This window comes from Lontra canadensis, unplaced genomic scaffold, assembly GCF_010015895.1.
Source record: "Lontra canadensis isolate GAN:19392208 unplaced genomic scaffold, GSC_riverotter_1.0 scaffold194, whole genome shotgun sequence".
NCBI classification, from domain to species: Eukaryota; Metazoa; Chordata; class Mammalia; order Carnivora; family Mustelidae; genus Lontra; species Lontra canadensis.
Window position 1 is genome coordinate 322,094 of NW_022631188.1, and position 13,514 is coordinate 335,607.

Here is a 13,514-nt window from a genome sequence, read left to right on the forward strand (position 1 = left end):
CCCCCGCTTATCCAAAATCCCTTGCAGACCTGTCCAAGTCCCGGCTCCAAGGCCAGCTTTCAAGGCCTGGTACTCCAAAGTTTTGAGGGATCTAGGGGACACAAATCTAACAAATCCTAAAGTAAATTGTTTATATTACAGTAAAAACTATATGGTTATTTTCTCTGAGTGAATTCTTAAACCAATAAAAATGCATGATTTCTAAAGTTTCTTTATACCTATGTATTAGGGTCCACCAGAAAAACATATTTACTAGGATATAAATATATACAAAGAGATTTATTATATATACGGAACTTGCTCACATGACTGTGAAGGCTGGGAAGTCTCAAGATGTGTCGTTGGCAACCTGGACCCAGCAGAGCTAATGCTGTAGTTCGGTCCAAGTCCTAAGGCCTGTGAAGCAGGAAAGCCCATGGTGAGAGTTCCAGTCCAAAAGCCAGCAGGCTTGAGAACTAAGAAGGACGGTCTGAGTCTGAAGGTAGGAAAAGACTGATGTCCCAGCTTAAGGCAGTCAGGCAAGAGGAGTTCCCCCTTATCAAGGTAGGGTCAGCACTTTTGTGCTGTTCAGGCCTTCAGCTATCTGAATGAGGGCCATCCGCAGTAGGGAAAAGATTCTGCTTTATGCATATACCAGCTCAGATGTTAGTGTCCTCCCAAAACGTCCTCAGTCATGCCCAGAACAATGCGTGACCCCATGTCTGGGCACCCTGTGCTCTGATCATGTTGACCCATAAAACTGACCATTCCAATACCGAGTATTCACTACAGAATTAAACCTTAACCATGCTCCTCCCCACGCCCCCCTCATTTTGATTTCCAGTTATTACAACTGATAGTAAGAACCTAGGAAATAATGTTTGTGCCTCCCTCCCCTCCCCTGCTTCCAGATCAAGACAGAGAAGGGCTGGTACGAAGCTGAGAGACAGAGATAAATGACGGGCTCAGTACTGTTCGCTCAGCACCAGGCAAGCCTGACGAACGGATGATTCTAAAGCTGGGTTGATTCTGCTCGCTCTCTCCTGTTAACACAAATTCCCTCGTGCTAGAGACCACAGTGTTCACATTCCCACTTCCGGAAGTAAACTTTTCTTTCCTATTGCTAAACCCTGTGTTTACAACCATTCAGGCAGCAAATCTCACAGTGTTAGGTCACACACTAAGGAACCGAAGATGAGCAGTTTTCTCCCCTTCGAAGAGCAGGAGAACTGAACTCTCTCCTAAGATGTTCCGTCCGTGTCTGTCCTCGTTCTGTGAGTCTGCCTGACAGCCCGTGTCCACACGCAGGAGCCGCACAGACCAGGGTTCAAGAGCAGCTGCGTAGGCCTGTGGTCCCCCCAGAATGTGGGACTGGGCGAGCACGGTGCGCAGCCTGTCCAAGGCCGCCTGCCACGCCCCCTGGCCCGCATGGCGACGTCGCGGGGCAGTCTCCTCCCCTGCAGAGGGGGGCTCGCTCGGCTGCAGCACCACAGCAGCTCCTCTGCAGCAGGACGTTCTACCACACGCGCTGCTGACACATGGCTTCTTTGGGTGCCATCCTGCGGGACACAGGACACAGGGAGCAAACACATCTGCGTATCCCTGCTTGTTGTTTACACAGATTTAAAAACTGCCAGGGCGCCTGGGCAGCCCAATCGGCTAAGCAGCCGACTCCATCGTGGCTCAGGTCACGATCCCAGGGTTGTGAGATTCAGCCCCACACTGGGCTCCGCACTCAGTGTGGAGTCTGCTTGAGATTCCCTCTCCCTCCGCCCCTCCCCGTTTACATGCTCTGTCTTTCTCTTTCAAATAAATAAATCTTTAAAACATTTTTTAAAATATTGCTTCAATCTAAAAAGGGCTGTTTGTTTTCTGACCAAATCTGTCAGCCTTTCTTTTAAAAAAAAGCTGGTGCCAAACCTGGGGCTGTTAAGGCCACAGTGCCCTTTCTGAAGACGGTGGCCACACAGAACAGGTAAGAATTCCTGGGATCTGGGAGCACATGCTCTTGACTATGTAGTGGGTGAGAGATACAGCAAGGGTCTTCCCGCTCCTGCACCTGTAACCACACTTGCTAAGTTACAGGGTACAGGGGGCACGTGCTACCTGCCAATGAACGTTCACAGCCTGTCTCCAAAGGCAGGACGGGAGCCAGGTGCCCCATGACATAACCGGAAGTAAAAGTCTGTCTCCTGAGGCTGAGTAGATGGCCACTTAAAAATGATAGTCAGCATCAATCTAGGCTTACGAGTGTGGAGCTGATCCTTCCCTGCCCTGCACCCCAGCCGCACCTCGGGGAAGGAAGGAAGGCTCCCCGGTGCTCCGGCTGCCACTGCGGTGGACTCATCCACACTACTCCTGTGCTCCCTGAGCTGCCAGTGAGTCACACAGTGTCCTCCCCTGGCAGCTGTAGCCCTTCACCTGTCTTGGTATTTCTGTTGGAGAGAAACGTGTCTAAATTCATCAGACGGAATCTGAGAAAAACCTGCAACGAGGAGAAGAAAGTTAAAGCAACCCTGTGAGTGCAGGTGCCCAGGAGGCGACATGGCTGCGGCGTCAATGGCGTGAATGCCCGTTGCGGGCTGTTCTGCTGGCAAGTGTCTGATGGACTTCTGCCCAGAGCTGCTGCTTGCAATCTGACATGTTCTATATTCCAGACACAAGTCCTCTGTTAGAGATATGGTTTGCAAGTATCTTCCCCTATCTGGAGCTTGGCTTTCAATCCTTAAGTCTTTCACAGAACAACACTTTTAAATTTTGATCAAAACCAAATTATTAATTTTTCCTTTAAGCAACCACGGTTTTGACACCAATTCTAAGAATCTTTGTCTAAATGTAGGTCCTGATGATTTCCCAGCTTTTCTTTTAAACATTTTATAGTTTTAGATCTTATGTTGTAGTCCATGACTCATTTTGAGCTGATTTTTGTATAAGGTGTGAAGTTTAGGCTATTTTTATTTTATTTTGCCCATGGATACCCAACTGTGCCAGCACCATTTTCTGAAAAGACTATCCTTCCTCCTCTAAACTGTTTCTGCACCTTTGTGAAGAATCTGTTGGGCATTTTTGTGTGGATCTGCTTCTGGGTTCTCCAGTCTGAACTCTGTGTCTACACCACGTTCTCTTGAGCACTGTAGATAGACCGTAGCCCTAACATCAGCCAAAGTGATTCTTCCCACTTTATTCTTTTTCAAGCTTTAGTTTTTCCTAGGTCCCTTGCCTTTCCATATAAATCTTAGAATAAGTTTATATCTACAAAAAATTTCTGGTGAGATTTTGAGAGAATCTGTATTAAGCCAAAAATCAGTGTAGAGAGAACTGATATCTTTACTGTGTTGTGTCTTCTAATCCATGAACACTGTGTGCCTCCATTGATTCAAATCTTTGCTTTCTCTCATCGGGATATGGGCAACTCAGTTCTGAACTGAATTACAACAATAACTGGAATGAGCATGGAATCAGGTTCTAAGTGCCTACAAAGAAGAACCCAAATGGCTAACACTTTCATTGTGGCCTTGTGGAACCTGGAGTAGAGAAACAAGCTGAGTTAACTGGGATTTCTGACTTAAAGAACTGTGAAATAATAAATTTATGTTGTTTTAAACCACTGGGAGTTTGTGATAATCTGTTAAGGTGGCAATAGGAAATAAATACAAGTAACATTATAGGCATCACCTGGGAAATTATTAAAAATTAAAACCCAGACCTATAGAATCTGAACACACATTTAACCTGATACCCAAGTGATTTGATTACACTCATTTTTGAAAATCACTGGTAATACTTTGCCTGCTGTGGAAGTGGAACAAAGAAATTGAAAAAGAACACATGTTTGCATGGGTTTCAAAGAAAGACAAATAAAGCCACAAATTTTAATGACCAGAAGGGGGAAAAAAAAAAAAAGAAAGAAAAAGAACACCACAGAAGGGGTGTGGGCCAAAGATCCTGAATCTATTTTGCACAGATTTCTGGGTGCGGTGTAAGAAAGTGGTTCGGTTTCATTCTTCTGCATGTGGCTCTCCAGCTTTCCCTTGACTGTTGACAAACTTTTTCCATTGGACATTCTTTCCTGCATTGTTGAAGATTAATTGACCATAGAGTTATGGTTTTATTTCTGGGTTTTCTGTTCTGGTCTATTGAGCTATGTGTCTATTTTTGTGCCAGTACCATACTGTTTTGATGATCACAGCTTTGTAATAGAACTTAAAGTCCAGAACTGTGATGTCTCCAGCTTTGTTTTTCTTTTTTCAAGGTTGCTATGGCTTTCAGGGTCTTCTGTGACTTCATACGAATTTTAGATTTGTTGTAGCTCTGTGAAAAATGCTGCTGGTATTTTGACAGAGATTGCATTGGGACCTGCCAATGTTTTTAAGAGACATCTCTATCTACCACTGACAGTTCAAGGACCACTGGATATGCTTTATCATGTGGGAGGAGTTTCTAGTTCCTAAATGAGCACTAAAGGGGGCTAAAAGCCAACCTACTCAAAGGATGAATCTTGAAGTTTGCGTTATGTCCGAGAGTAGTGAGCCAAAGCTAGATTTGACCTAGATGACCTTTAGGTAACATGTTAAAAAAACAGCCATTGGTAAAGGTTGGGTGCTGCTAGACATCTAATGGGATGGAAAGCAGATGAAGAGTCAAGTACTAATATTTACCAAATATCCTCGATGTGGCAGGCACTGTGCTGGGCTTATATACATGGTGCTTATATTGATGATCTAGTTCCTACAAATGTCTGATTTGGGGATTATAATCTGTTTACAAATGAGGGAATTCAAGTTCAGAATAGCTCAGGGGCATATGTAAGAAAAAAGGAAGAAACTAGGGGGGAGGAGTCAAGATGGCGGAGAAGTAGCAGCTGAGACTACTTCAGGTAGCAGGAGATCAGCTAGATAGCTTATCTAACAATTGCAAACACCTACAAATCCAACGGGAGATCGAAGAGAAGAAGAACAGCAATTCTAGAAACAGAAAATCAACCACTTTCTGAAAGGTAGGACTGGCGGAGAAGTGAATCCAAAGCAACGGGAAGATAGACCGCGGGGGGAGGGGCCGGCTCCCGGCAAGCGGCAGAGCCACGGAGCACAAAATCAGGACTTTTAAAAGTCTGTTCCACTGAGGGACATCGCTCCAGAGGCTTAACTGGGGTGAAGCGCACCCGGGGTCAGCGTGGCCTCAGGTCCCGCAGGGTCACAGAAGGATCGGGGGTGTCTGAGTGTCGCAGAGCTTACAGGTATTGGAACCAGGAGGCCGGCTACAGAGACAGAGCCGAGGAGTGAGCTCTAAGCTTGGGTTTACCTTGAACCGGTCTCAGGCTCCGTCAACTCGGAGCACGGCCGGAGGCCAGGGTGAAGGAAGCAATTGGGCGCTGTTCTCTGAGGGCGCACTGAGGAGTGGGGCCCCAGACTCTCGGCTCCTCCGGGCCGGAGACGGGGAGGCCGCCATCTTCATTCCCGTCCTTCGGACTCTTCGGAAAGTGCTCAGGGAACAAAAGCTCCCGAAAGCAAACCCGAGCGGATTACTCAGCCCGGCTCCTGGTAAGGGCAGTGCAACTCCGCCTGGGGCAATAACACATGAGAATCACTACAACAGGCCCCTCCCCCAGAAGATCAACAAGAAACCCAGCCGGGACCAAGTTCACCTACCGAGGAGTGCAGTTTCAACACCAAGGAGAGCAGCGGAATTCCAGAGGAGGAGAAAGCAAAGCACGGAACTCATGGCTTTCTCCCCATGATTCTTTAGCCTTGCTAAAGAATTTTCTTTTTCAATTTTTTTTCTCTTCTTCTGCTAAATTTTTCTTTTTCAATTTTTTTTTCTTTTTCAATTTTTTTTTCTTTTTCAATTTTTTTTCTCTTCTTCTGCTAAATTTTTTTAACTTTTACCCTTTTCTTTTTTAACGTTTTTTAACTAGTTCATCTAATATATATATTTTTTTCCTTTTTATATTTTTTCATTATTGGTTTTCTTTTTTTATTTGTTTCTTTTTTCTTTTTCTTTTTTTTTTCTTTTCTTTCTAAACCTCTTTATATCCCCTTCCCCCCCCCTCACGATTTGGGATCTCTTCTGATTTGGCTAAAGCATATTTTCCTGGGGTTGTTGCCACCCTTTTAGTATTTTACTTACTCCTTCATATACTCTTATCTGGACAAAATGACAAGGAGGAAAAATTCACCACAAAAAAAAGAACAAGAGGCAGTACCAAAGGCTAGGGACCTAATCAATACAGACATTGGTAATATGTCAGATCTAGAGTTCAGAATGACGATTCTCAAGGTTCTAGCCGGGCTCGAAAAAGGCATGGAAGATATTAGAGAAACCCTCTCGGGAGATATAAAAGCCCTTTCTGGAGAAATAAAAGAACTAAAATCTAATCAAGTTGAAATAAAAAAAGCTATTAATGAGGTGCAATCAAAAATGGAGGCTCTCACTGCTAGGATAAATGAGGCAGAAGAAAGAATTAGTGATATAGAAGACCAAATGACAGAAAATAAAGAAGCTGAGCAAAAGAGGGACAAACAGCTACTGGACCACGAGGGCAGAATTCGAGAGATAAGTGACACCATAAGACGAAACAACATTAGAATAATTGGGATTCCAGAAGAAGAAGAAAGAGAGAGGGGAGCAGAAGGTATATTGGAGAGAATTATTGGAGAGAATTTCCCCAATATGGCAAAGGGAACAAGCATCAAAATCCAGGAGCTTCAGAGAACCCCCCTCAAAATCAATAAGAATAGGTCCACACCCCGTCACCTAATAGTCAAATTTACAAGTCTTAGTGACAAAGAGAAAATCCTGAAAGCAGCCCGGGAAAAGAAGTCTGTAACATACAATGGTAAAAATATTAGATTGGCAGCAGACTTATCCACAGAGACCTGGCAGGCCAGAAAGAGCTGGCATGATATATTCAGAGTACTAAACGAGAAAAACATGCAGCCAAGAATACTATATCCAGCTAGGCTATCACTGAAAATAGAAGGAGAGATTAAAAGCTTCCAGGACAAACAAAAACTGAAAGAATTTGCAAACACCAAACCAGCTCTACAGGAAATATTGAAAGGGGTCCTCTAAGCAAAGAGAGACCCTAAAACTAGTAGATCAGAAAGGAACAGAAACAATATACAGTAACAGTCACCTTACAGGCAATACAATGGCACTAAATTCCTATCTCTCAATAGTTACCCTGAATGTAAATGGGCTAAATGCCCCAATCAAAAGACATAGGGTATCAGAATGGATAAAAAAAAAAAAAAAACCATCTATATGTTGCCTACAAGAAACTCATTTGAAACCCGAAGACACCTTCAGATTTAAAGTGAGGGGGTGGAAAAGAATTTACCATGCTAATGGACATCAGAAGAAAGCAGGAGTGGCAATCCTTATATCAGATAAATTAGATTTTAAGCCAAAGACTATAATAAGAGATGAGGAAGGACACTACATCATACTCAAAGGATCTGTCCAACAAGAAGATCTAACAATTTTAAATATCTATGCCCCTAACGTGGGAGCAGCCAACTATATAAACCAATTAATAACAAAATCAAAGAAACACATCAACAATAATACAATAATAGTAGGGGACTTTAACACTCCCCTCACTGAAATGGACAGATCATCCAAGCAAAAGATCAACAAGGAAATAAAGGCCTTAAATGACACACTGGACCAGATGGATATCACAGATATATTCAGAACATTTCATCCCAAAGCAACAGAATACACATTCTTCTCTAGTGCCCATGGAACATTCTCCAGAATAGATCACATCCTGGGTCCTAAATCAGGTCTCAACCAGTATCAAAAGATTGGGATCATTCCCTGCATATTTTCAGACCACAATGCTCTGAAGCTAGAACTCAATCAAAAGAGGAAATTTGGAAAGAACCCAAATACATGGCGACTAAACAGCATCCTTCTAAAGAATGAATGGGTCAACCAGGAAACTAAAGAAGAATTGAAAAGAGTCATGGAAACAAATGATAATGAAAATACAATGGTTCAAAATCTGTGGGACACAACAAAGGCAGTCCTGAGAGGAAAATATATAGCGGTACAAGCCTTTCTCAAGAAACAAGAAAGGTCTCAGGTACACAACCTAACACTAAAACTAAAGGAGCTGGAGAAAGAACAAGAAAGAAACCCTAAACCCAGCAGGAGAAATCATAAAGATCAGAGCAGAAATCAATGAAATAGAAACCAAAAAAACAATAGAACAAATCAACGAAACTAGGAGCTGGTTCTTTGAAAGAATTAATAAGATTGATAAACCCCTGGCCAGACTTATCAAAAAGAAAAGAGAAAGGACCCAAATCAATAAAATCATGAATGAAAGAGGAGAGATCACAACGAACACCAAAGAAATACAGACAATTATAAGAACATATTATGAGCAACTCTATGCCAACAAATTTGACAATCTGGAAGAAATGGATGCATTCCTAGAGACATATAAACTACCACAACTGAACCAGGAAGAAATAGAAAGCCTGAACAGACCCATAACCAGTAAGGAGATTGAAACAGTCATCAAAAATCTCCAAACAAACAAAAGCCCAGGGCCAGACGGCTTCCCGGGGGAATTCTACCAAACATTTAAGGAAGAACTAATTCCTATTCTCCTGAAATTGTTCCCAAAAAAATAGAAATGGAAGGAAAACTTCCAAACTCATTTTATGAGGCCAGCATCACCTTGATCCCAAAACCAGACAAGGATCCCATCAAAAAAGAGAACTACAGACCAATATCCTTGATGAACACAGATGCAAAAATTCTCACCAAAATACTAGCCAATAGGATTCAACAGTACATTAAAAGGATTATTCACCATGACCAAGTGGGATTTATTCCAGGGCTGCAAGGTTGGTTCAACATCCGTAAATCAATCAATGTAGTACAACACATTAATAAAAGAAAGAACAAGAACCATATGATACTATCCATAGATGCTGAAAAAGCATTTGACAAAGTACAGCATCCCTTCCTGATCAAAACTCTTCAAAGTGTAGGGATAGAGGGCACATACCTCAATATTATCAAAGCCATCTATGAAAAACCCATCGCAAATATCATTCTCAATGGAGAAAAACTGAAAGCATTTCCGCTAAGGTCAGGAACACAGCAGGGATGTCCGTTATCACCACTGCTATTCAACATAGTACTAGAAGTCCTAGCCTCAGCAATCAGACAACAAAAAGAAATTAAAGGCATCCAAATCGGCAAAGAAGAAGTCAAACTATCACTCTTCGCAGATGATATGATACTATATGTGGAAAACCCAAAAGACTCCACTCCAAAACTGCTAGAACTGGTACAGGAATTCAGTAAAGTGTCAGGATATAAAATCAATGCACAGAAATCAGTTGCATTTCTCTACACCAACAACAAGACAGAAGAAAGAGAAATTAAGGAGTTAATCCCATTTACAATTGCACCCAAAACTATAAGATACCTAGGAATAAACCTAACCAAAGAGACTAAGAATCTATACACAGAAAACTATAAAGTACTCATGAAAGAAATTGAGGAAGACACAAAGAAATGGAAAAATGTTCCATGCTCTTGGATTGGAAGAATAAATATTGTGAAAATGTCTATGCTACCTAAAGCAATCTACACATTTAATGCAATTCCTATCAAAGTGCCATCCATTTTTTTCAAAGAAATGGAACAAATAATCCTAAAATTTATATGGAACCAGAAAAGACCGCGAATAGCCAAAGGAATATTGAAAAAGAAAGCCAAAGTTGGTGGCATCACAATTCCAGACTTCAAGCTCTACTACAAAGCTGTCATCATCAAGACAGCATGGTACTGGCACAAAAACAGACACATAGATCAATGGAACAGAATAGAGAGCCCAGAAATAGACCCTGAACTCTATGGTCAACTAATCTTCGACAAAGCAGGAAAGAATGTCCAATGGAAAAAAGACAGCCTCTTCAATAAATGGTGTTGGGAAAATTGGACAGCCACATGCAGAAAAATGAAATTGGATCATTTCCTTACACCACACACGAAAATAGACTCAAAATGGATGAAGGACCTCAATGTGAGAAAGGAATCCATCAGAATCCTTGAGGAGAACACAGGCAGCAACCTCTTCGACCTCAGCCACAGCAACATCTTCCTAGGAACATCGCCAAAGGCAAGGGAAGCAAGGGCAAAAATGAACTATTGGGATTTTATCAAGATCAAAAGCTTTTGCACAGCAAAGGAAACAGTTAACAAAACCAAAAGACAACTGACAGAATGGGAGAAGATATTTGCAAACAACATATCAGATAAAGGGCTAGTGTCCAGAATCTATAAAGAACTTAGCAAACTCAACACCCAAAGAACGAATAATCCAATCAAGAAATGGACAGAAGACATGAACAGACATTTCTGCAAAGAAGACATCCAGATGGCCAACAGACACATGAAAAAGTGTTCCATATCACTTGGCATCAGGGAAATACAAATCAAAACCACAATGAGATACCACCTCACACCAGTCAGAATGGCTAAAATTAACAAGTCAGGAAATGACAGATGCTGGAGAGGATGCGGAGAAAGGGGAACCCTCCTACACTGTTGGTGGGAATGCAAGCTGGTGCAACCACTCTGGAAAACAGCATGGAGGTTCCTCAAAATGTTGAAAATAGAACTACCCTATGACCCAGCAATTGCACTGCTGGGTATTTACCCCAAAGATACAAACGTAGTGATCCGAAGGGGCACATGCACCCGAATGTTTATAGCAGCAATGTCTACAATAGCCAAACTATGGAAAGAACCTAGATGTCCATCAACAGATGAATGGATAAAGAAGATGTGGTATATATACACAATGGAATACTATGCAGCCATCAAAAGAAATGAAATCTTGCCATTTGTGACGACGTGGATGGAACTAGAGGGTATCATGCTTAGCGAAATAAGTCAATCGGAGAAAGACAACTATCATATGATCTCCCTGATATGAGGGAGAGGAGATGCAACATGGGGGGTTAAGGGGGTAGGAGAAGAGTAAATGAAGCAAGATGGGATTGGGAGGGAGATAAACCATAAGTGACTCTTAATCTCACAAAACAAACTGAGGGTTGCTGGGGGGAGGGGGGTTGGGGGGGTGGGGTTATTATGGACATTGGGGAGGGTATGTACTATGATGAGTGTGGGGAAGTGTGTAAACCTGGCGATTCACAGACCTGTACCCCTGGGGGAAAAAAAAATATATGTTTATAAAAAATAAAATTTAAAAAAACAAAACAAAACAAAACAAAACAAAAAAATCATTTCTGATGAATCTCTTGGACTTTATTGTCACAAATAATATTTCAATAGGCACCTTTGGGCTGTCAGCAAGATATATATATAGTTATAGTTATATATTTATTATATTATTTTATTATATATTATATATATGTAATCAAAATTTTGAGCACTTAATAGTTTGAAGGGTAATTCAAAAAAATCTCTACAGAAATTTTGCACTGATGTATACATTCAGCGATAACACATTACATCAGCCTTTCTCCCAAATTATTATTTTAACTTCTATATGTATAACTAAGGCTCTGTTTAAACATCTTCTTGTATATATATGTAGGGAATTTTTACTTATTTTGTAACCAGCCACCTTCTATCTTAGAAGATTCATATTTTGTTATTTCATTGTAGGGTTTGTTTTGGTATATTTTAAAGAAAATGTGGAAATTTCATGGTAAAAAATAAGTAGATGAAAATAGATGATGGAATTTTTATAAAGAGGAAAGTGAACTTGCACTATTAGATATTAATGTTTCATAAAACTTGTGTCTGTTGGCCCTTTGGATGTCTTCTTTGGAGAAATGTTTGTTCAAAATGTCTTCTGCCCAATTTTTAATTGGATTATTTGTTCTTTACAAGGTTTCCAACAGCAACCTTTTGACAAATGAAAAGAATACTTCTCTGTCTCCAGTTCAAAAAAAAAAAAAGAAAAAGAAAAAAGGAAGAAACTATAAAGTTTTTTATTTAAATGTAGGTCTCCAACTCCAAAATTCATATGGCTTTCACTACTTCAGGGCAAATAACGGAAGGGAAGAAAGCAGCTGTGGTACGCAGTGAGGACTATCATTTAGGAATAACTAGATACAGGAGTAAAGAGGAAAAGGGAGTGGAAAAGGCAGATGGGTGCTAGATGAGCAAGATGGCCGTCCTTCAAATGGTAAAAGCAGGGCAAGAGTTAAAAGGTGGTCATTGTGAGTGCTGGTCTCCTACACCTATATATGCATGTATTTTGAGGGAAACGGAATTTTAAAAAATATTTTTACTTATTATTTATTTATTTATTTGGGAAGGGGGAGAGTTTGAGTGGAGGGGAGCGGCAGAGGGAGAGGGAGAAGCAGACTCCCCACTGAGCAGGAAGCCTGACACAGGGCTCAATCCCTGAGACCATGACCTGAGCCCACAGCAGACACTTAACTGAGCCACCCAGGTACCCCAAGGGAAATAGAATTTCTTTTTAAAGATTGTATTTATTTATTTGACAGAGACACAAGCAAGAGAGGGAACACAAGCAGGAGAAGGGGGAAAGGGAGAAGCAGGCTTCCTGCAGAGCAGGGAGCCCAATGTAGGGCTCCATCCCAGGACCCTGGGACCATAACGCAAGTGGAAGGTAGACACTTTGCGACTGAGCCACCACGTGCCCCAGGAAATAGAATTAAAAAAAAAAAAAAAAAAAGGTTATGCACACAAAATTTTATCAGCATAAAACTGAAAGGCAACAAATGAATCTAAAAAGAAAATCCATAAAAGGCGCTCCAAAGTTTGAGATATGTATGCATATAAGGTCAGACTTTTACAGATACCCTGAATAAACAAACCAACAAGGATATGTCTTCTGCCCTAAAAGCCACCTTTTACAGGAGTTTTTACCCATACAGAGACAGAATGTAAAACATTGACATCCAGGCCCCAAATAAATACAATTTTGGAGGTAGTAAATTTTAAATGACATTAATAAGTGACCGAGCCTTGGGCTAAATTATACTTCCTTATTTGAATGTGTTCAATTCAGTAGGTATGTATTATTTTAAGCTCTCAAATTATTTAGTGGATACCTCAGAGTAACTGGATTTATTCCTGTGAATAGAAAAGATTATGCCCCAGCAATAATCCTGTATAATTACTGCTTTCTTCCATCGCTAAAAGATGTGTTCTTTTAAGTGATTAAGGATGATATGTATGTAGAATTCTTTGGCAAATAACACTGTAACAAAGTGATAGAGCATTAAAACTGAGTTGGAAAATGTCAGGAAATAGAAATTGTTAATCCCATTTGTCTCATTCCATGTCCAACAGCAAATATCTCATAGCTTATATCCAACTAAGTCCCAACGATTCATACAAAAGCAAAACAACCAACCAGCAAATATACCCAAAAAACAAAAACCTACAAGCGAAGCATGTATACCACAGCATTCTCAATGAGGTCATAAACACTTACTTTTCCTTTTCACTTCACATTTTAATTTCTACCTGCATTATTTCCAGGGAACGGAGTGCTGCATTTT

General features: G+C 41.0%; 1 protein-coding gene across 1 annotated transcript in view; it reads right to left on the reverse strand.

Annotated features, from left to right (window-relative positions):
* The window catches only part of ZSCAN31 (zinc finger and SCAN domain containing 31), a 50,217-nt gene extending 49,749 nt beyond the window's left edge, over nucleotides 1-468 (reverse strand). The window contains exon 1 of the transcript XR_004381455.1: nucleotides 306-468. The gene's annotated coding sequence lies outside the window, so the exon portion shown is untranslated. The remainder of the gene's footprint in view (nucleotides 1-305) is intronic.
* Nucleotides 469-13,514: the final 13,046 nt, after the last annotated feature.